Genomic DNA, 25,359 nt, shown 5'->3' with positions numbered 1-25,359 from the left:
GTAAGTCACTTCCCACCCATACTGAGCTCCAACTCCTGCAACACAGAATCCAGAAGAGAGTAAATGATGTGTCTGTGGGGGTCAGTCAGTAAAAATGCTGCAGAAAGTTTCACTTCAGCTCATTTCTAAACCTGTTCATTTCAGCTGAGTGTGGAATAATCAGCTGCAATAAGCTGAGATCATTTGGAGCTAAAAGCACAAAGTGAGAAACTTCACAGGTCTTGCAGTAGAGTGGAGGAGGAGCTGCAGAGAAGCAGAAATCAACACACTGTGCACAAACTGATAAACACACACACACACACAGCATGGCACAGTGCGTACAGTAAAGTCACATTTTTAAATAATTTAAAGTTTTGTGTAGAAATGTCTCAGAATGAACAAAGACTCACCATTAACTATGAGAAGAACAATGAGAATGGGCGGAGTTATTTGGAATGACATCATCATTGCAAAGTCTATAAACACAACAGGTAATAAGTGCAGTTTATGATTTTGTTGTTTATTTTTATAAACAAACTGTTTTATCATACATACAGCAAATATTGTATAATCAGATAATTAATCTCAGATTCCCTTTTAGATTAACTCCACCAATCAAACCCCTCTTTTATAGATTATCTCGGCCAATCACACACCTCCCTCTGCCCACTCTATTTCAGATTAACTGAACCAATTAAACCCCCTCTCTCCGACAGACTGTCTAATTCAATTACACACCTCCCTCTTCCTAACACTCTTTCAGATTACAGTTTTCTCCATTGTTTAAACACAAGTATCGGTACTTGAGACACAATGACCACAACATATAACTCATTTACCCCTAAACCAGTTCTGCTAAACTACAAACACAATTCCTGCTTTACCCTCAAACTGCAGCTCTAAAACACAAATTTCATTAAAAAATCTGTTTTTCACAAGAAACACACTGTTAATTACGTTAATTACCGTTAATTACCCTACTATACACACTACACTCTAAAAAACAGAGGTACGATATGAGTACTTTTTTGTACTCAGAGGTACACTCTTAATAATTGTACCCTCAAAGGTACAATACTGGTCTTTACAGGGTCAGATTTGTTCCCTCTGAAGTACAAAGTCATTTCTAACAGCAATAAGTACAAATTTGTACCATTTAACCTGCAGCCAAAAGGTACATTCAGTATTCTGTATCACTGCACTAATAAACAATATTTATTTTAATTGCACATGTTTTTTGAAAGCCAGTAAATTACGGATCATTAAGTTCTTGACACATATTTAGTTGATGATAATGTTTATAAAATTTATAATCTTTACTGGCACAAAAAACATGGTTACAAAAATTTACTTTTTATTTAAAGGTACTTTTTTGTACCTCAATATAAGGTACAGCCCCAGCGAAAAGCTCTGTACTCCTTTAAGTACAAATCTGTACTTATTTTTCTTAGTGTGTATGAGAGAGTTTGTGTACATGTGAGAGAGTGTGTGTGTGTGTGTGTGTGAGAGAGAGAGAGAGAGAGAGAGAGAGAGGGTGTGTGTGTGTGAGAGAGTTTGTGGGTGCGCTGTAAAAAAAAAACATTTTTTTTAACCAAAAATAACAGTAGAAAAAAAAATATGTATTTTATGTTAAAAAAAGAATATACCTGAAAATCACTGTAAAAACATCTGTTTCAATAAATCCTCTGTAAAAGCTCAGTTGAAATCTGTAAATTTAAATGACAAGAATCCCTGTTTTTAAACTCAACTGTACAATTTTTTAAGGGGGTTGAATGTTAATTTATGGGGTTTCAGCGTAAAAACACTTACTGATGTATAAACGCAGACTGTGGTGTAAATACAGAGCAGTAAAGTAGTTTTATATTTTTTACATTAGTTTTTATGGTTGCCGTGGCCCCTTTTATAGAGGTACTCGTCCACTGGCACTTTTCTTTAACTCATGTTTCTGTGCAGGATCTCTCAGCTTACCGCCTGTTGGAGTGTCTGTGATGTTTTTAATTCAAGTGAACCAACAGAAGAAGTCAATTAAAAGTTTAATATTTTAACATTTTAATCAGCCTCACTGTAATCTATAGTTCTATAAATCCACATTCCGCCATTTTCAGCTTCTCTGTTAAAAAGAGCTTCTGAAGGTGCAGTCTAACATTGCTTTTTCTAGATGATTGCCACAGTGTATGTTGATTAAAATACATGTTAAATACATGGTTTAGAAAGCTTGTGAGTTAAAAGACAAATAAATGAGATTCCTTTTGTTGAAAAAATGTTATTTATCTTTAAATGTAAAGAAAAAAGACCCTTATTGACAAATTATTGTAAATTTATTTTAATTTACTTCAAGATATATGTAATTTAACATTTTCATTCTTGTAAAATTAATAATTATTCTGTTTTATATAGAGTATGATACTTTTTTAAGATTTAAAATCTGTTGAAAGTTAAAGATTTCATGTAAATACAGGAGAAGTTCTCGTAAAATGACAGGAATAGTTGTTAATTATAGTAAATACAAGAACTTTTTTTAAAATGTGACAGTATTTTTCAGTTTTTTTTACAGACATATTCTGGCGTCCCCCTGCTGCCAGAAAATTACTGTTTTTTTTTACACTTTTTTAACAGTGTGTGTGTGAGAGTGTGTGTGTGTGTGAGAGTGTGTGTGTGTGCGTGGGTGAGAGTGTGTGTGTGTGTGTGTGTGTGTGTGCGTGGGTGAGTGTGTGTGTGTGTGTGTGTGTGTGAAAGAGAGAGAGATAGAGAGTGTGTGAGTGTGTGTGTGAGACAGACTGTGTGTGTGAGAGAGAGAGAGACAGTGTGTGTGTGTGTGTGTGCACTTAAAACCAAACAGAATTTCAAGATACACAACTAGCAGTATCATAACAACCACCTTTACAACCACATCATCTACCTTCAATAGTACAGCATCCACCTACCAACATCCTACACTCTATTCAGCAGCACAATCAGCCCCTCAGTGTGTCTCCATTAATCCCCCTATGAGTGAAGCTGAATGTACAGAGTGTGTTCAGGTGGGTCTGTCCTGCTCTCCATATGAGCTCTTATCTACCAGAGTATCTAACTTAATGTTTTATAGTAGAAACTTCCACTGGAGACCAACAGTCCAACTCCACTTCTTAACCCAGTTCATTTCTACACTCTTTAGGCCTTAATCACCAACTGATCTTAAGAAGAAATTTAATACACATCATGAATCTGATAGAAACTGACTTTTTTAAGATAATATTGGTACATAAATTCCATTAATCTAAATTCCTGGCTCTGTACTAAATCTAAAAGCACTGAGAGAGTTCTCCTACCTTCATGAAGCGACGATCATCTCCTGAACCCAGAGGACGAATGCAGAGAACTGGAGGAGCTTCACCAGTTTAAACTGGCAGGCGGGATGTGGTTAAGATGTCGTCGTTGGGTACGGTCAGTGTCAGTGACTTCTGCCCCCTTTCTCACACTACATCTTATTTTATACCTGATCTACTCCGACCACGTCTCTCTAGATGATCAGATAAGGCCGGCCAGGTGCTGAGAGTCAACGCTAAAACCACACTACAGCTCACACACTCTTATGGGTCAGAGGTGGACTCTATTCAGATTCTCCAGTGATGATGAGCACTAAAACCTGAAAATCATCATTATCATCATCCTTCATTGTAAATGACAGCTGAATATTTTATTTATTTATTTATTTTTCTTTGGTAAATGATGCAGTTCTACCACTCTACATTTTGGGCTTTTATTTTGAAGAGCTCCGCTCTTATTCTACTACCTCCTGTTATTACTGACGCTAAACCTTCTGTTCGAGTTCTCACCATAATGCTGTGCACGTTGCTCCAGAAACGGTAAAAACATGAGAACAAATTAATTATTTATTATTTTCTGTGTTGACACTTTTGAAAGATATTTTATTGTAGTTTGCTCCGTTTTTTTTTTTGTGTCATTTGTATGTCACGCATAGACTGTCACTGAGAGGTGTGTGGAAGATAGGCTGTTGGCAGACAAAGCTCAAACTTAGCGCCCTTGGAAGCAGAAGGAGGTATGAAGAGACAAATTGTGCATTAATTCAAATGAGTGATTTATTTCATTTAAGACAAAGAGAAATGGTTATTATTATTTTATTTTCAGTAGGAACTGTAACTCATAATAACTTAAAAGGTTAAATTCATGTGGAAGTTTGCTAAGAATTACTAATTTAAAAGTTTAAATACTGTTCTATTCATTATCTGTGAAATATGGTACTATGGCATTTGTGTTTTGTATCTGTTATGTAGTTTTCACGGTGTCAAAACGTCTGTGGTGAGAAGAGGAGAGAAATAAAGTTGCACCAGTAGAAGCTCCGAGCATTGTCTTGTGATTAATCCAAGTGGGCCGCTACAGTGAAAACTCCTTCACTACAAGAGACCATCAGAGAAGCTGACACCTCATCTGAGATCCAGCTACCCAACTGATACCAGCCAGCTGATTCCGCTCACACCAATATCCTGCACAGGCAAGATTAAAAAGGGACAGCACACTTAAGGTACAATTACGGATTCTGAAAAGGACATTGAGTGCTAAAGAGCAAAGAGAACTATTTACAAATTGTATGTGTTTTCGTCTCAAAAAAAAAAAAAAAAAAAAAAAACGCTGAAGCTATTAATGTTTACAATGATTGTTTATGACACTTGTTACTGTTTCATGCTAAAATTCCTTTGAATGTCCATGATTTGTAAATGCTTGATATAGATTTACTCTGTGGTAAAAGATAACTACAGCTCATAGGTGTGAATTCAGGCATAGGGTAATCAAAGCCACGCTAGACGTGAAACAGTTGCACAAAGATGTCACTCCCAACAGAAGTAACAGACAAGCCCATAGACATGCCACTCAGGTCTAGCTCACGAGAGAGAAAGCTAACAGAAAAAGGCCAAGAAATGTATGACCAAGATACTAAAAAACGGGAAAAAACATTTAACAAGGCCTATGACTCTTGGAAGCTAGCAGCAAGGGAGATTAGGACAAAATTAAAAACCTTCTGCTTATTAGAAGACCTCAATAAACTGCACGAAGATATTCAAGCAAAGTATGATGCTGTTAAACTGCAGTATGAACCTATTCTACGTAACTGTAACACCACGCCAGAGATTGTAAAAAAAATGGACGCTTGTGTTGTGCTGACAAAGGAAATTTGTGACCTCATAAGCAACCGTCAAGAAGCTATTGATGAAGATTATAATGATCAACTTGAAAAAGAAAGAGTAAGAGAAATGTTGAACAAAAAGGAATATGGGTCGGTCTTTGGCTTAACTAAAACTGAAACTGTAAGTTCATCAGAGTCACCAGAGAAATCAAGCAAACTCTCCAGCTCAACCAGTATCCATAACAGTAGAGTAGATGCAGAAGCAGAGCTTGCTGCTAAGCTGGAACAGTCAAAGGCCATGGAAGAAATTCAAGCACAACGAGCACATCTTCACAAGTTAGAAAGCGAATGGAAACTCAAAGAGGCAAAAATGTTGTCAGAAATTAAACAAAGAAAAGTGGAAATGCGACAACAGTTGGAACAAGAGAGAGCAAAACTGCAGCAGTTGCAAGCAACAAAAGAGGTCGCTATAGCCGCAGCTCGTGTCAGAGCATATGACAGTTTTGAAGAAGAAATTGACAGCAGAACTAGCTCAGCTCATAACAGAACACAAACAGAGCCTCGGTTGAATCCAGATGCTGCCTCGTTCCGACCTCACCAAGCAGTGCCTGAGGTGACTATGACACAAGAGTCGGCCAGCTTAGCACAAGCAATTGCTAGTTCACTGAGTATGAACCGCTTGCCAGTCCCTGAACCCACCACATTTAGTGGTGACCCTTTAAGGTTTACAGATTGGAAAATGTCATTCATGACTCTGATTGACAGAAAACCACTTCCAGCAAGTGAGAAAATTTTTTATCTTAAAAATTATCTTGCTGGAGAGGCCCGTAAAGCTGTTGAGGGTTTCTTTTATAGAGATTCAGAGGATGCATACAATGGAGCATGGAAAGTTTTACAAGACAGATATGGTAACCCTTTCATCATACAGAAAGCTTTCCGTGATAAGCTCATGAAATGGCAGAAGATCAGCACAAATGACCCGCTAGCACTACGAGAGTTCGCCGACTTCCTCCAAAGCTGCACTGAGGCAATGCCATACGTCAAAGGATTAGCTATTCTTAACGACTGTGAGGAAAACCACAAGTTGCTCAGAAAACTGCCAGAATGGATTGTTCGAAAGTGGAGTCGAATTGTTGTAGATGAACTTGACACATCTGGCAGCTATCCAGATCTTGCATGCTTCACAGGGTTCCTTAGCAGAGAGGCACGGATAGCTTGTAACCCTATTGCTTCTCCACTGGTGATAAATTTCAAACCTGTAGATGATAGAATTCCAAAGAGAGCCAAAGCTTTCAATACAAGCATACAACCAAACAGTTTTGTTAAAGAGAAACAAGAAACTAACAGTAGCAAACCAAAATTGCTTTGCTCTGTCTGTAAAAGTGAAACTCATGGCATCACAAGGTGTCCCACTTTCACAGCAAAGAGTGTTGAAGATAAAAGGGCATTCATTCATGAAAATCGGCTTTGCTTTGGATGCTTAAGAAAGGGTCATATGACCAAGGACTGTAAGAGGCGACACACATGCAACACCTGCAATCGTCGTCACCCAACCTGCTTGCACGAAGACAGGAGCCAAAGACCTGTGGAAGCAATAACGAACCGCTCCACTTCCACAGAAGAACGTGCAAGCCAGGAAACACACAAGGTCGTGTCCCATACATCAACACAACGCTCTTCTGCTACCTCAAGTATCGTTCCAGTCTTTGTATCATCAGTACAAGAACCACACAGAGAAATACTTACATATGCAATACTTGACACACAGAGTGACTCATCATTTGTCCTAGAAGATGTAGTTGATAAGCTCAATGTGGATGTTCAGCCAGTAAAGCTGAAACTTAGTACCATGACAGCCATCGACACAATCATATCAAGCAAGAGTGTTCATGGTCTACAAGTTCGAGGACTCTACTCTGAGAGTTGTATTCAACTACAGCAGGCCTACAGTCGTGACTTCATCCCGGTGGATAAGTCCTACATTCCAACGAAAGAAACAGCATTTCTGTGGCCTCATCTCAGAAATTTGGCAGACAAGTTGCCACCCCTTCAAGACTGTGATGTAGGGCTCCTAATAGGATATGACTGTCCTTCAGCCCTGGCTCCTCTTGAAGTTGTCTTAGGTGACAAAAATCAACCATTTGCACAGAGATCAGAACTAGGATGGAGTGTAATAGGCTCGACAAACCCCCACCTAGACAGACAAGGAAGTCAAAGCTTTGTACATCGGCTAACAGTAAAAGAACTGCCAATGCCATCTGCAACAGATGTTCTAAAGACCTTGGAATCAGACTTTATTGAGAGAACCTATGAGGATAAATATGTGTCACACGATGATGTTCATTTCATACAGTTCCTTAGTGACCACATCAGGCAGAAAGAAGACGGGCATTATGAGATGCCCCTCCCTTTCAAAGGCAAAAGTCCACCCAACCTGCCAAATAACAAGAGGTTAGCCACAGTTCGCCTACAGTGTCTTAAGAAAAAATTAAAAGCCAACAAACAATACTATGATCAGTACAAAACATTCATGGAGGAAACCATTAACAAGGGTGATGCAGAGCTTGTCCCTACAACATCTGAGGGAAAGACGGAGTGGTACCTTCCGCATCATGGTATCTACCACCCCAGAAAACCGGATAAGCTGAGAGTTGTTTTTGATTGTTCGGCCAAATTCCGTGGTATTTCTCTGAATGACACCCTGCTAACTGGGCCTGATCTAATTAATCCACTGATAGGAGTGCTTTGTCGCTTCAGAAAAGAAGCTGTGGCCATTATCTGTGACATTGAACGAATGTTCTATCAGTTCTCTGTCACGCCTGAATCCAAGAATTATCTAAAGTTCCTCTGGTGGAAAGGTGGAGATTTGGAGAAGGAACCACAGGAGTACAGGATGACTGTCCACCTCTTCGGAGCTGCTTCGTCTCCAGGATGTGCCAATTTTGGTCTGAAGCATTTAGCGCGACAACACAAAGCTAACTATCCTCTGGCATCAGCGTTTGTGGAGAAAAATTTTTATGTTGACGACGGGTTAGTCAGCGTCTCCTCAGTTGAAGAAGCCAAGAAACTGATAACTGAGGCCCAGGAGCTGTGCAAAAGAGGAGGCCTACGCCTTCACAAATTCAACTCAAATGAAGAAGCTGCTCTGTCATGCTTAGACCCCTCTGAAAGAGCAGCAAACATTGAGCCTCTGGGATTCGATCCAACACCATCAGAAAGTGCTCTCGGCATTCAGTGGTTGATAAAGGATGATACTTTCAGCTTTAACATCAGTTTGAAGGATCAGTCCTCAACCCGTCGTGGGTGTTTGTCTGTCATCGCCTCTCTTTATGATCCACTCGGATTCATTGCTCCTTTCAGCCTAAGTGGAAAACGTATCCTTCAAGAGCTTTGTCACAGAGGCATCGAATGGGATGACCCACTTCCAGAAGATATAAGGCCACGGTGGGAGGAATGGATAAATGGTCTTGTCAAGCTAAAGGAGGTCTCAATCCCGAGATGTTATCACCCACATAACTTCCATAGCATTGTCAGCGTAGAACTACACCATTTTTCAGATGCCAGCTGCATTGGATATGGTGCATGTTCTTATCTCCGGTACAAAAATGACAAAGATGAAGTCCATTGCAGTCTCGTGATGGCAAAAGCAAGGGTTGCTCCCTCAAAGGTCACAAGTATCCCGAGATTGGAACTCGCAGCGGCGGTGGTTTCTACAAAAGTAAGCGTCGTGTTAAAGGGTGAGCTTGACATGAAAATTGATCAGGAATTCTTCTGGACTGATTCGCAAGTTGTGCTCGGGTACATCAACAATGATGCCCGTAGATTCCACATATTTGTTGCAAACCGTGTTCAACTGATCAGAGATAATAGTGATCCTAATCAATGGCATTATGTGGACACCTCAGAAAACCCGGCGGATCACGCATCCCGAGGTCTTAATGCTTCAGACATTCACTCAACGAACTGGCTGCGAGGACCAAAATTTCTCTGGGAGCGTGAATTACATCTAACACCCAGGAGTCCAGCAGACTTACTTGTTGGTGATCCTGAAGTAAAGAAAATCCAGGTTCTTGCAACCGAGACCAATAGCTGCAATGACATCCTCCAGCGTCTGAGTCGGTTTTCTTCATGGACAACACTCGTAAAGGTGGTTGCAAGAATCAAGAGACTTGGGTCTAAACAAAAACAGCATAGTGAACATGTAACTGTCGAGGAGCGTGTGAAGGCTGCAGAGACTGTGATTAAGATTGCACAACAGCAAGCCTTTCCCCAGGAGATAAAGATACTTCAAGGTCAAAAGGAACTTCCAAGCTCAAGCTCTCTCTTCAATCTTAATCCCATCTGGTCAGAAGGACTACTCTGTGTTGGTGGGAGATTGAAACAGTCATCTCTCTGTCACAAAGTCAAGCACCCAGTCATTTTACCAAACAATAGTCCTGTAACTAAACTCATAGTGTCTCACTACCATGCTAAGACATGCCATCAAGGTCGAAACCAGACACAAATGGAGCTTAGGGCCAATGGATTCTGGGTCATTGGTGGGAGCAAGCTGGTCAGTAAGCTGATACACGCATGTGTGCTTTGTAGGAAACTTCGACGGCCGACAGAGAACCAGCAAATGGCTGAACTACCTAAAGAACGTCTTGAAGCCTCAGCACCTTTCACGTATAGTGGCATGGATTGCTTTGGCCCATTTATTGTCAAGAAAGCCCGCAAAGAATACAAAAGATATGGACTCATTTTCACATGCCTGTACTCTAGAGCTGTCCATATTGAGATGCTCGAAGATTTGTCGACAGACTCCTTCATCAACGCATTGAGATGTTTCATCAGTCTCAGAGGAGCTGTTAGACAACTTCGTTGCGACCACGGCTCCAATTTCATTGGTGCCAGAAATGAATTTAAGGAAGCCCTTAAACAGTGCGACACCAAACTACTGGAAATCTTCATGACTGAAAGGCAGTGCGAATTTGTCTTTAATTCCCCCTCTGCCAGTCACGCAGGTGGTGTCTGGGAACGGCAAATTAGAACCATTAGAAACGTGCTAAATGCTACTTTTGCACAATGCCCAGGTCGACTTGATGACGCTTCTCTTAGAACACTGTTCTATGAAGCCACGGCTATCGTTAACAGCCGCCCATTAACAGTAGATGGAATAAATGATCCTCAAGCTATGGAACCTTTAACACCAAATCACCTCATCATGATGAAATCGAAAGTTGCACTTCCTCCCCCTGGAGTATTTGTTAAGGAGGATTTGTATGCCACAAAGAGATGGAGGAGAGTTCAGTATCTCATTGAACAATTTTGGGGTCGTTGGAAAAGGGAGTATCTGCTCAACATATCCATAAGACAAAAATGGCACTTACCTCAACGCAATCTCAAAGTCAATGACATTGTCATTATTAAAGATGACAACTGCCCAAGAAATCATTGGCAACTAGGACGGGTAGTGGAAACTGTTCAAGAAAGTGACGGCTTGGTACGCCGAGTCAAAGTCCAAGTAGGAGAACGAAAGCCTCACAGAAAACAAGATCCTCACTCTAAACCTTCAGTTATTGAGAGGCCTATACAAAAATTAGTACTTCTCCTTGAGAATTAATTGAAGCAGACACTGCTTGATTGATTGTGATATACAGTTCACCTGTATACTTCTGATCACTTCTGTCCTTTATTAGAGTCAAGAAATCCTGTACAATTCATCTAGTTTTGTTTATGTATTATTTTATTCATTGTAGCAGGATTTGGTGGGAGTGTAAATGACAGCTGAATATTTTATTTATTTATTTATTTTTCTTTGGTAAATGATGCAGTTCTACCACTCTACATTTTGGGCTTTTATTTTGAAGAGCTCCGCTCTTATTCTACTACCTCCTGTTATTACTGACGCTAAACCTTCTGTTCGAGTTCTCACCATAATGCTGTGCACGTTGCTCCAGAAACGGTAAAAACATGAGAACAAATTAATTATTTATTATTTTCTGTGTTGACACTTTTGAAAGATATTTTATTGTAGTTTGCTCCGTTTTTTTTTTTGTGTCATTTGTATGTCACGCATAGACTGTCACTGAGAGGTGTGTGGAAGATAGGCTGTTGGCAGACAAAGCTCAAACTTAGCGCCCTTGGAAGCAGAAGGAGGTATGAAGAGACAAATTGTGCATTAATTCAAATGAGTGATTTATTTCATTTAAGACAAAGAGAAATGGTTATTATTATTTTATTTTCAGTAGGAACTGTAACTCATAATAACTTAAAAGGTTAAATTCATGTGGAAGTTTGCTAAGAATTACTAATTTAAAAGTTTAAATACTGTTCTATTCATTATCTGTGAAATATGGTACTATGGCATTTGTGTTTTGTATCTGTTATGTAGTTTTCACGGTGTCAAAACGTCTGTGGTGAGAAGAGGAGAGAAATAAAGTTGCACCAGTAGAAGCTCCGAGCATTGTCTTGTGATTAATCCAAGTGGGCCGCTACATTCATCAGTGACTGAGGAAGATGAAGATGAAAGTGGGCGTGTCCTTCCAGAGAGATGCAGTAATGGTTCAATCTGTGTTTACAAATAGAAGCTATGATGTTTATAGTTTTGCACTGATGTCACTGTGTGTGTGGAGAGCAGACGTAGCCTGATTTAAATTTAGAGCGTGGGAGAAGCAGAGGCTAGAACAGGCCTCAACACAGCAGATAGAAATCACACTCAGTATGAAGTTATAAAGTTTAACCTCTGTACCAATGTAGCGTACATATAAATAACAATAAAGTATTTATTTCCTGGTTAATATGAGTCTCCTCAGTTCTTACTGTGTGAACAGCAAATAAACAATGAAACAATCAGCAGATTTATAGTGCAACACTTTCTGTATGTTCTTATCATCATATCATCAGCCTATTTAAGAATTATTATGGAAGGTGCCTTTAGAAGTTGCTGCTTCATGGCAAAAGTCAAAGAGGAACATCTGACTCTAAAATCTTTCAGTATAATTGGTGGCTAATAACAGCAATACCAATAGACATTGAGTAGCCATAACATTAAAACCACTGACAAAACCTCGTTTTAATGGCACAGGATATATTATAAGGGCTGGGATATATTAGGCATATCCCAGCCCTTATAGACTTAAAAATAGTTAAGTGTTTTTAATGTTATGGTTCATATACTGGTGCATAGAGGAAGGTCATGTTCATTATTTTTAGTAACAGGTCCTAAAGCCCAAATGGTTAGAAAAAGAAAGAGCATACCTTCACAAACTGATGTACAACTAAGCTAAATGCATAATGCATTTATTCCTTACTTTTCTTGTTTATTTATTGTATTTAGACCATTATCAAAGCTAATTAAATTATTAATTTAAAATAATATAAATGTAAAATATAATTTCCCATATGTATTCTTGTCCCTTCAAGTGGCTCCAAACTCCAAACTTTATCTTTAACTGATTCATGTACAACAACAAAGCACTGTATATTAATACTAATCATGTGTTCATGGCAAAGTTGTGAGAGTTTATTGATGTTCCAATGAAATATACCCTAACTACAGTCATTATAATTAATGCCATTGCTAAATAAAAGTTGGGGCTTTACCTGATGAGATGAATGAAGTGTGTCTGATAAAGGGGTAATTAGTAAGTAACATTATTAAATATTTATTATAGCAGTGAATGGAGATACTGGGTTTTTGAAATTAAGGTTTAAGTGTACAGAGACTGCCCTCTTGTGGCTAAAAGCTGTACATTAAGAGATTCTTTAAATCAGATCAAATCTGATTTAAAGTTAATTTGTTACATGCACAGTCAGACACTGTGTAATTAATAAGCAGGCAAATATATTTAAAACTGTCCAGTCAAACAGAAAATAAATATAAATATGTATAGATTCTACTTAATGTTGAATATAAACACACTTTCACCTACTAGTTTTGGATTTTGTCTTAATTGCTACTTTTAATGGTCTCTAGTGATGAATTTAAAAGTTAAAATGTTAAACTACCTTAACAGAAATGCTTTAATATTAAGCAACCAGTCAATCAGCTCACAGTAGCAGCAATGCTAGCGTCTTTACTACTTAAAACTGCTTGTTTAGTGTAAAAACACTCACAAATTTTAGAATTTTCTTTGTTTTTAACCAAAATACATCATTTTACTTTCTAAAATTAAATGAATATTCGAGTTAAGTGTAGAGTTACTATTTTTAATTAGTGTTTTTAGCCGTTTAGCTCCATTCACCCCCATTAATTTTGGTCTCTCTCGCGGGCTCCCTCTAGCGTTCTGCAGTGATTTAGTGTGAGGAATTCTTCCCCATAAACTCTGTAGAACAGGTGAGTCATTTCAGGCAGGTGTGTTTGAGTGAGCTGATCTTATATGGAGAGAAAAGCGGCTCTGAATCTGAGAGGATTTGCTGTGGAAAGTCGTGTTGTTTGGAGCTAACCTGCTCTGAATCTTCACCATTAGCCTACAGGCAGCTGCTTTCCCGCGCTTTATCAGCCGCGCGCGCGGCGCCGTTGCTCAGCAACCGAACTCGCAGCTCCTGACAGGACAGCAGTAATGGAGGAAATGTGAGTGATTTAGAGAGTTTTCTGTAAATATTAACCACTAAAAGTCTGTCAGAACCGCGCTGTGAACTGCTGACCGCTTTACACAAAGCTTACAAAACATCATTTCAACTTTCTGACGGGATTTCTCTCCTCCTACAGTGTAAACATGGAACTGGGCTAGTTAGCTAACGCTAATCTCCTCAGCTTCCATCCTGAACGAGTGGAAAAAGAACTAAAATAATCATCAGATTAGATCTTTAATTCTCTTCATAATGTACATTTTAGGAGAGATAGAAGTGATAGAAGTAAATCAGAATACTGAGAATAAACGATTAGAACACATAAATGCGGGCACAACTACCATCAGTTAAAATAGCTTTAATTATACAGTCAATATTAAAGTGTTCTTGTTGAAGGTATTTTCTACAAGAAGGTAAGAAATAAATACTATTGGGATAAATTATGTAAAAGTTCCTGCTGATTTAGGTTAAACACACACCAAAGTAAAGAGTAATTAAATTATATTAATATTAGCCTACTCATATTACATTTAGAGTATTCAGTGTAACCCGTACAGAGGACGTTAAATGCATATACACACGAATATAACTGTGTAGTTTACAAAAACGAATCTAAATTATATTAAAACTAAATCTGGTATAAAAAGCAATACCTGTGCGAAAATAAAATAAAGCAAAAAAACACGAATGATATTATGAGTATATGGAACTGATTTATTTTTCCCCATACAGAAAATCTAAAATCTAAAATATGAAATAATATAATTATAAATAATTATTAAGATAAAACGAATTTTAGAAACTAACAATATCTGTTAATAAACAAATAATAAACACCAACATATATATTTTACTTCAATCAAAATAAGGCACAAAACATGATTTTAACAATTTTTAGTAAAAAAATAAAATAAAAATAAGGAAGAAATAGCATTTTTTAAAAATCCAAGAAACTCCTTGTACACATTTAATAAAGATTTGTATAACTAATTTGCTGCTCTATTACCTCCCTGATCTGCCAACATGAACAGTTCCCAAGGTCACCAGTAACAGGCACTATTTAAGAATTCATTATTTATACTGTTTGAATATGGATAAACCTGTAAAAAATTAAGTATTAAAATTATATTTTATATATTTTATTATATTTTTATAATGATCAGATGTACTATCAAAATTACCCAGTTCTGCTAATGAACTAGAGCCACAGCTATGTAAATTGTTTCTATCTTTTACTCCACACAGTACACATAAAATATGTAAAAGAATTTAGATTAAAAGGCATTTAAAAAATCCAACAACCTCTTAGACACATTTTGATAATCATTTTATATTAATCTTAATTGCTAATTGATAATTGCTGCTCTACTACCTCACAAGTCTGCCAGCATGAGCAGTTCCAAAGGTCACCAGTAGTAGGCACTGTTTAAGCATTTATAATACTGTTTAAATGTGGAAACATCTGTAAAAAAAAAACTGGCGCAGTACTTCAGGTGAGAACGAGGGGTGTTGCTGGCGGAATATGAAATAAAATAGCGCGTGCATCGCGTGGGGGACAAAAACTTTACAATGTGTCCCAATTTAGGGGCTGCATCCTTCAGAGGCTGTATTCGAAGACAGATTGCGTCACAGCTGCGCAGTAATACACCGCCTCTGTGGGTCGCATCCTTCAGAGTATGCTGCCTGTGAATTGGGACACACCCCGACACGAGCTGACTCTGGAAAGGAAATATGCACGTGAGGCGCAATATTTTGACGGCACCCCCGATGAAGCCAGACGGCACGGTTGAGAAACACTGGCGTAAGTCATAAAAAAATCTTCAGCTGATTATTTCACCCCACTGTAGATCACAGAGGGATTATCAGGTGCAGCAGACCTGTAAACCAGAAATTATCTGATTGTGATCTAGAAAGCAGATAAAAGATATTTATGCTTAGTTCAAATTAAGGTATTTGTTGTTCCAACTTACCTGTGATCCGGAGTAGTACGGGAAAAGCTGACACTAGCATACTGAACATCTTCTTCTCCAGTCTTCTTTGCCTCTTTAACATGGTGGTGCTGGATGGTACTGTACTGAACCTCCTCCTTGGCTGCATCTGCTGGTGGGTCATTTGATGTAGCTCCAGCTTCTACAGGACCTTTTCTCTTTTTCCTGAAAAAAATCAGAAACAGCATCATTAAAGAAGTAAATATACTAAAGCTTCTTAAGTAGAATATATCAATAAAAGTTAATCATAATATACTTATAATACGAACAACCTCTACCAAAGTATATATGAGGTACAGTGCTCTCTAGTACAGTACATGTACTCACCTTATAAACAAAATGACAAGAAGGAGGATCAAGCCAACACCCCCGACCACGACTCCACCAATCACATACAGAGTAACACTCGGATTACCTGTGTAAGAAACAATCATTAGTGTTCCATATTTAATACCAATATTATAATAATAGTGTTGTATCAAATAGGAGCAATCAATCATACCTTTAAAACTAAGCAGCACTGCTTCTGATATTTTAGATCCGTATTCATTCTGAACCTCACAGTAGTACTGACCACTGCTTTTAGAGTCCAAGGTAAAGCTGTAACTGTGTCCAGATCCTACAGGTGAGCTTCCACCATCTTTAAACCAGGTGTATTTCTGTACAGGTGGGTTTCCATCACTGCTGCAGGTCAGAGTCACTGAACTGCCCTCCACTATTTCACCAGAGGGACTGATGGACACTGAGACGCTCTTTGGAGGATCTAGAAAACAGAAAATATCAGAATAAATGAGAGATCTGTGAGTGTTTCATAAGGATAAATGACAGTGAGTTTCCAGTTACTGAAAATCAATTAATTACTCACACAAAACATTCAGAGTTATATTATCAGAGTATTTCTCTCCATGTTCATTAATGCATTTACACTTGTATTCTCCACTGTTCACAGAGCTGATCTTGTTCAGTGTGAAGTTTTCTCCTTTGTATACTAACGATGTTCCTTTAAACCAGTTACATTGAACAGGTGGGTTTCCATCACTGCTGCAGGTCAGAGTCACTGAACTTCCCTCCACTATTTCACCAGAGGGACTGATGGACACTGAGACGCTCTTTGGAGGATCTAGAAAACAGAAAATATCAGAATAAATGAGAGATCTGTGAGTGTTTCATAAGGATAAATGACAGTGAGTTTCCAGTTACTGAAAATCAATTAATTACTCACACAAAACATTCAGAGTTATATTATCAGAGTATTTCTCTCCATGTTCATTAATGCATTTACACTTGTATTCTCCACTGTTCACAGAGCTGATCTTGTTCAGTGTGAAGTTTTCTCCTTTGTATACTAACGATGTTCCTTTAAACCAGTTACATTGAACAGGTGGGTTTCCATCACTGCTGCAGGTCAGAGTCACTGAACTTCCCTCCACTATTTTACCACAGGGACTGATGGACACTGAGACGCTCTTTGGACGATCTAGAGGTAGAATAACATATTACAATTCACAAGTGAATTCCTGCAGAACTATGTGAAACTTTATATTAGATATTTGTCATTAACAGGATGTGAATAAAACTGTTGTACTGTTAAATTTTAGGATTAATTTCAGCAAATGACTTTTATCAAGTTAAGCATTATTAGATTAAGATGAGTAATACAAATACATGAAAAAAATCTATATTATTTTAGTATTAAATTAGAAACAAGTAATTAATACTTACATAAGGCACTAAGAGTGACTTCAGTAGAGCGAAGGTTCAGATCCAGTACAGAACAGCTAAACCTGTCTTTATTCTCCCTGCTGACCGACTGCACGTAGAGTTTTTCAGTACTGGAGGATAAAGTAGTTCCATTTCTGTACCAGGTGAATGATGGACTGTCAGTCAGTCTGCAGGTAGTTTTACATGTGAGAGTGACTTTATCTCCCTCCATCACTCTCTCAGGACCCTCCACCTGGAGACCTGCCAACAAGAGATAACACACTTCTACTGTATCATCCTCACATTAGCTGAATGAATGCTTAGTCTTAATCAGCAGGAGTTAATTAACACTGAGAATTTACTAGAATGCAGCTAAATCTGATCTGATATTCAGTGAGAATACTGATCTAGGATCAGATCCAGTCCTGTTTATAAAGATCTCAGTCCCAGAAACTGATCCTAGATCAGCACTCTTACTCTGAAATGCTGTGTGGATTCTGGTTCTGCAGTTCTAAGCAGTGTTCTTCAGGTGTGGTTTGAAGGACTGATGTGATTATATTACAGAACTGCTGGAGGAATCCTGTTCAGCAGTGAATGAAGTACAGTGTGTTATTTCTGCAGATGGAGTTTACCTGTTACTGAAAGATTAACTCCATCTGTACCCTGGTACTTTCCTCCTTCTTTATCTGTTATAAATCTGAAGTAGTATTTACTCTGGTCGCTTTCTCTCACATTTCTTAGGTTTAGGCTGCAGTTGTGTTGATTATTTCTAATATACTGAACCCTGCTTTTGTACTGTTCTTCCTTTAACAGATCAGGAGGTTCTACACCTGCAGTTGGTGGGAGGGATTTTGTCCAGAAAGCTGTTTTAACTGTGTGACCCTCTGGATATGAGTAAGTGCAGCCCATGGTCACTGTAGACCCCTTTAGAGCACAGATAGATTTATTGTAGTAAGTCACACCCCAATCAGACTGAGCTCCAACTTCTGCAACACAGAATCCAGAAGAGAGTAAATGATGAGTCTGTGGAGGTCAGTCAGTAAAAATGCTGCAGAAAGTTTCACTTTCAGCTCAAAAGACAAAGTGAGAAACTTTACAGATCTTGCAGTAGAGTGGAGGAGGAGCTGATAATCATAACATTAGACAGAGAACAGCCGAGCACAGTACAAAGAGTAAAGCCATATTTTGAAATATTTTTAAAGCATTGTGCAGAAATATCCCGTAATGTAACAAAGACTCACCATTTACAATAAGTAGGCCAATTAGAAGGGGTGGAACTAATTTGAGTGACATCATTGTTGCAAAATCTATAAACACAGCAGGGAGAGAAATTCTTTAGATTTTTTTAAAAAAGAAAACTGTACATTTACCACACCATGCACCATTCATCATACACTGCAAATACAGTATCAACACCATATATCAGCCACCAATCAAGTACCTCCCTAACTTCTAACTCTCTTCTAGATTTGATTTAACCAGTCAAACTCCTCTCTAGCTCTGTTTCATATTGTCCCAGCTAATCAGACACATCCACCTCTTAACACCACCCCTTCAGCGTCTTTCTTCCAGATTATCATCACCCTTTCCCCAGCTCTCTTCCAGATTAACACCACCCCTTATCCAGATTTCTTCTAGATTATCACCACTCTGTCCCCAGCTCTCTTCTAGATTAAATACTAACTCTTCCCAGCTCTATTCTAGATTAACACCATCCCTTCCCCAGCTATCTTCTAGATTATCACCACTCTGTCCCCAGCTCTCTTCCAGATTAACACCACTCCTTATCCAGCTCTCTTCTAAATTAACACCACCCTCTCCACAGCTCTCTTCTAGATTAAATCCCAACTCTTCTCAGCTCTATTCTAGATTAACACCATCCCCATCCCCAGCGATCTTCCAGATCAAATCCCAATCCTTCCACAGCTCTATCCTAGATTAACACCACCCTCTCTCCAACTCTCTTCTAAATTAACACCACCCTCTCCACAGCTCTCTTCTAGATAAAATTACAACTCTTTCCAGCTCTATTCTTAATTAGCAACACCCCATCCCCAGCGCTCTTCCAGATTAACACCACCCCTTTCCCCAGCTCTTTCCCAGAATAAATTCCAACCCTTGCCAGCTCTATTCTAGATTAACATCACCCTCTCCTCAACTCTCTTTCAGATTTACACCACCCCCTACTCAGATTTTCTCCACCCCTTCCTTAGCTCTTATTTATATTATCTCCACCCCTTCCCTAGCTCTCTTCCAGATTAACTCCATCCCTTCCCCAGCTCTCTTCCAAATTAACTTAGCTAATTTGAACACGATCACAATGACTCCCTTTAAAGACTCTAGATTAACTCAACCAATCAAACATAATCAGTGTTCATAACTTCTCGATATGACAACCATAATCTCCAAATACAGTAAAACAGCTCAAACAATCAACAGACAGAAAAGCAGAACCCTAAATTTTAAATTTAAATAATTATACGTTTGGATTATCATAAATAATAAAGTATCTCCTCACTACTTACTGTAGCAACTAGAAGCAGCTTTGAGGTTTTCAACTGCAATATACAACACACACACACACACACACAGTTTTAGCATTGCTCTTCTGCTTTTCACTGCATCAGTCCTGTTCTTTGCTGTCACACACCACTCTACCAGCAGATACACATTTTCAAATACATTACAAAAGTTAGAAAGTCAGCTGCCTTTAGGTGGCGCTGTTTCTTGGTCAGTAATGTAGAAAAAGGGAAAGAGCATGATTGACATACAGGCTAACAAACAGGAAAATAAAGTAATGAGAGAAAGAGAGAGTAGAAGAGAGTCATGAAGAAAGAGGAAGTCTGGATAAAGACACCGCCCACCCCACCCACTAACATAACCCACCACAACCCACATCCCACACGGATACACAGTACTTTTGAGAAAGACCCTTGGCAGGGGGGGTTAGTCATGTTGCCATAGAGATGCAAGCAATGTACAGGCCTTTAGGCCTTCTGTGTAACCGATCATTTACAGTTCATCTATATAGTTCACTTTAACCATGTACCCTCTTTATATCACCATGTTTGAATAAAGTTATGAATGTTATTGTATAAAAATGTTCACTACAATAGAAAACAATACACTAATGAGAGTTTAACCCTCTAGTGATTGGCATTTGGCATAGGTTAATGTTTTCTTCCAGATACTGTAAAGCATCATGAGAAAAAAATAAACATCTAGCAGAATTCTAGTAGCCACCCATGCGATCATAGCAACCACTGTTACCTTCAATAGTAAAGCACCCACCAACCAACATCCTACACTCTAGTCAGCAGCACACGAGCAGCACAATGAATAGACAGGAGTGTGTTCGGGTGGGTCTGGCCTGCTCTCCATATGAGCTCTTATCCACCAGAGTATCTAACTTAATGTTTTATAGTAGAAACTTCCACTGGAGACCAACAGTCCAACTCCACTTCTTAACCCAGTTCATTTCTACACTCTTTAGGCCTTAATCACCAACTGATCTTCAGAAGAAATTTAATACACATCATGAATTTTATGTAAACTGACTTTTACCAGAGAGAGGTTCTTAAGTGAATAAAGTCCATTAATCTAAATTCCTGACTCTGTACTAAATCTAAAAGCTCTGAGAGAGTTCTCCTACCTTCATCAAGCGACGATCATCTCCTGAACCCAGAGGACGAATGCAGAGAACTGGAGGCGCTTCACCAGTTTAAACTGGCAGGCGGGATGTGGTTAAGATGACGTTGTTGGGTACGGTCAGTGTCAGTGACTTCTGCCTTCTTTTTTTATCACTGGTCTACTCCGACTACGTCTCTCTAGATGATCAGATAAGGCCGGCCAGTTCAAAAACACACTACAGCTCACACACTCTTATGGGTCAGAGGTGATAATGACCCTCTTCAGATTCTCCAGTGATTATGAGCACTGAAAACTGCACCGTCCTCTATTCTGTTCATCATCACCGCAATCGTTATCATCCTCCTCATCATCATTATTATCCTCGTCTTCATCAATATCATCATCTTCCTCATCCTATTCATCATCGTCATCATCCTCCACATCATTATCACCTTTATCATTATCATCGTCCACATTCTCATCAACCTCCTCACCCTTATCATCCTCATCTTAATCATTATCCTCTGCATTCGAATTATCTTCCTCATTCTAATCATCATCCTCCTCCTCATTCTAATCATCATTCTCCTCATCCTAATCAACCTCCTCCCTATCCTAACCATCATCATCAACCTCATTCTAATCACCCTCCTCCTTATCCTAACCATCATCATCTTCCTCATTCTAATCACCCTCCTCCCTATCCTAACCATCATCATCTTCCTCATTCTAATCACCCTCCTCCCTATCCTAACCATCATCATCTTCCTCATTCTAATCACCCTCCTCCCTATCCTAACCATCATCACCCTCCTCATTTTAATCACCCTCCTCCCTATCCTAACCATCATCATCCTCCTCATTCTAATCACCCTCCTCCCTATCCTAACCATCATCATCCTCCTCATTCTAATCACCCTCCTCCCTATCCTAACCATCATCATCCTCCTCATTCTAATCACCCTCCTCCCTATCCTAACCATCATCATCCTCCTCATTCTAATCACCCTCCTCCCTATCCTAACCATCATCATCCTCCTCATTCTAATCATCTTCCTCATCCTAATCATCATCTTCTTCTTCACCCTTATCATCATCATCCTAATCATCACCATCACCTTCTTCACCCATATCATCATCATCCTCCTTATCATCATCATCCTCATCCTAATTATCATAAACTTCATCTTCATCAGTGACTGAGGAAGATGAAGACAGAAGTGGGCGTGTCTTCTCTGGACAGTAGAGACAGTTACTCCATTAAATTTAAACATACATAAAATTACATAAATTTAATTATTTTTATTTCAGAAGAAACAGTTTAACAGCAGGTGTCCCATTACTTTTGTCCTTATAGAGTATGAAGCTCTTCTGCTTTTACTGTTCTCTCTTACTGTCTGCTTCTCCTTTTTTCTGTTGTTCTGTTCTGATTGGTCGCTGTAGTGATGATGTCAGAGCTGGGTTGTGATGTACGGTTGGTTGATGCTGCCCTCTAGAGGACTGTAGTTATAATTACATGCAGACTGTCCATCAGACCATCACTGACTGACTGATATCTGGAGCTCTGTAGTGAATCACCTGACTCTTCATCATCTTCCTCTTCTGCCGGCTCATATTTCAGTTATTAATGAACAGCACTGTCTCTGTTTCAGTAATTAATGAATTAAATGTGTCTGTAGGGAACTTGTAGATTCTTGGGTGAGATTTTCCTCTAATCTAATCTAGATGTCCTGCTAAACTAATCTAATCTAAATAATTTAATATGTGTATTACATGATTCCTTACTGAGGTTCTGATCTGGTGCATTATTTTATATATTGTTTTGTATTGTCTGTAAGCCGTGCTGTTTAATTCTATTCACCAGTGTTAATGTTTATACTGAAAAGTACAGACCCAAGAACTGAGCCCTGGGGAACACCATAAGAGAGAGAGAGATGTTCTTCACTTCTTAAAGAAAGACTCCTGGTGAAAATGAACAATGTCTTTATTTATGCAAACCAGATTGTTCCTACAGTAGATAGTAATACTTACATAATAAAAAAGTACAAATTAAAGGATAATATAAACATAAACATAATATGACCAATGTATAGAAGTCTATATAAGTATATATTGCTTAACAAAAAGAATATAAAATAAATTTCCAGAGGATTACTTATCGTTTTTTCACTTTTGATTACAGATAAATGTAAAATGTACAACTAATAAGAAAAATAACAAAAATACCCTTTTTAATAATATTTTGTACTACTACTACTACTACTACTACTAATAATAATAATAATAATAATAATAATAATAACATTTTATTTAAACATTTTATTTCAACCTCACTGTTCAAAAAGAAAAAAATATATATTATTAGTATTGGTGAAATAATTAAAATGCGCAATGTCAAATTAAAACTCAAAAACATAAATTTCCAAGTGAAATTATTAAGCAAAATATTTTGCATCAGGATAAAATTGCAAATTGCTTTTTCCCTAAAGAATTGTAAAAAAGAAAAACATAAATATACATACATGTTATTGTATAATATAGTAAAAGTACTAAAGATATTAGTTTCTGGTTAAAATAGTAAATAAAAAAAATACTAAAACACTAAAAGAAAATAACTTTAACACTACATTTTAGATTAACAACCCTTAACAAATCTACACACACTGATCACAATAAAATAAAAAGAAAGAGAATATTTAAAAGAAATGATTTCTGATTTGTAAGTTATTTATTATATGTAACTGATAATTGTGTGTATTAATATTAATATTAATGAAATACATTAGAGAAAGAAGATGTCCAAAGCAGGATCTCTAAAAGATAAACTCTAAAAGCTCTTAAAGCTACTTAATTTATCTTTTTAATTTTCTACCCAGTAAATCACTGCTAACCCCACAATCTCTTTTCTTTCTAAGTGTGCTACACTGTGGATCAACATGCTGGACTATAAAGTAAAGGGGTTTAGGGAAGCGTCTGCAGGTTTGGACTCCCAGTTCTGGATTTGAACTGGTGATCTCCAACAAGTTGTTCCAGTTAAGTGAATTCAGTCACTGCTTGAGTTTGGTACTCAGGTGATCTGCTCTGAGGATCCAGAGCTGTGTACACATCATCAGAAGGACTGGAATGAACAGTCTGTTTGAGTGAAAGACAGAATGAAGCAGAAATGAAGATTATTAGAGTTTGTAGGAATTCTTTCTGAATTCTTTCTAAATTATTGAAGATCTAGATCTACTTACTGCAAGTGTGTCGTACACATCATTAGAGGATCTGGTCATGGGGTTAAGAGTTGTGTACGTGTCGTCCTGAGCATTAGGGTCAACGTTCTGGAGAGAGGAGGAGGGTTAGAGAACAGAAACAGTTTGAGTCACTGATTAACTAAAGATACATTGTGAGTTTAAGTCCCAGAATTCCCTCCTGTATTATCTGAATCTCCCTCTTGGTGTCTGTGATAAACATAGACTGTATATAAGTATAGACAGGATGTCACAGTGGTGGTGCGCATTCACACTCTCAGAATAACTCCTATAAAACATATTAACTGTAAAGAAAAACACTGGGGTTTATTAACACAGGAGGGGGGCTTGCAGAATTTAAAAATACTTCCAAAAAAAATCCTGAATGTGTAATTTTACATTAAAGATGCCGCCATCTTTCATTATGTTGAATGGAAATAGGCGGGGTTAAAACTGTACTGGAGCCAGCCACCAGAGGGCGTTAGAGACGTAGTGCCTTCACTTTTTTTTAACCCTTGTTGTGCTGTCCATATTTATATACAGTCTATGGTGTTAAAGCCCTGATTAAAATCACATAAACGCTCACAGTGAGAGCCAATCAGACTAAAGACCAGCATCCACACTGGGGGGGTTAGTTTAATACAGTGGTAAATAATGAAAATAGATATTTCTCCTTCATGTGAAATAAAAACAATATAAAATATGTTACTGCTACAACTCTGTCACACTTAACTCCACCTATGTGGTAAGAATTAACACAGCTCTCCTCAACAACACGATTCCAGGAGCTACAACAGATTCAGAGCTCAGAGGAAGAAACGGTCTGTCTTACTGCATTAAGTGTGTCGTAAACATCATTAGTGGATCTGGACATGGGGTTAAGAGCTGTGTACGTGTCGTCCTGAGCATTAGGGTCAGCGTTCTAGAGAGAGAGGAGGGTTAGAAAACAGAAACAGTTTAAACACAGAACTAAATAAATTCACTCCTTCATTAAATCAGAATATTAATCAGAATATCCTCCTTTAACCAAAGCCTAGTTCTTCTGATCTGTTCTTCATTAAGTCTGCTTAATATCAGCACCTTGGACAGAGCTCTACTCTACACCTGTGCTTCTCTACACACAGGTCTTAGATTAGTACTGCCATCTACAGGT

At 38.2% G+C, this 25,359-nt stretch overlaps 2 long non-coding RNA genes across 4 annotated transcripts; one reads left to right on the top strand and one right to left on the bottom strand.

Annotated features, from left to right (window-relative positions):
• On the bottom strand, window positions 1-21,050 carry LOC125785819 (uncharacterized). Its single transcript, XR_007428165.1, has 3 exons — window positions 20,996-21,050; window positions 390-455; window positions 1-35 (listed from the first exon to the last, which is right to left on the bottom strand). It is a non-coding gene; the product is annotated as an uncharacterized LOC125785819 (long non-coding RNA).
• Window positions 3,641-11,543, top strand: LOC107197582 (uncharacterized). Of its 3 annotated transcripts, none has more exons than XR_007428162.1 (2): window positions 3,641-3,824; window positions 11,162-11,543. It is a non-coding gene; the product is annotated as an uncharacterized LOC107197582 (long non-coding RNA). The 3 variants fall into 3 exon arrangements; XR_007428160.1 differs by lacking the exon at window positions 11,162-11,543 and adding an exon at window positions 3,941-4,322; XR_007428161.1 differs by lacking the exon at window positions 3,641-3,824 and adding an exon at window positions 10,789-11,045.
• Window positions 21,051-25,359: the final 4,309 nt, after the last annotated feature.

Source organism: Astyanax mexicanus, chromosome 21, assembly GCF_023375975.1.
Source record: "Astyanax mexicanus isolate ESR-SI-001 chromosome 21, AstMex3_surface, whole genome shotgun sequence".
Classification (NCBI taxonomy): Eukaryota; Metazoa; Chordata; class Actinopteri; order Characiformes; family Acestrorhamphidae; genus Astyanax; species Astyanax mexicanus.
This window is presented reverse-complemented; position numbering and strand designations above follow the sequence as displayed.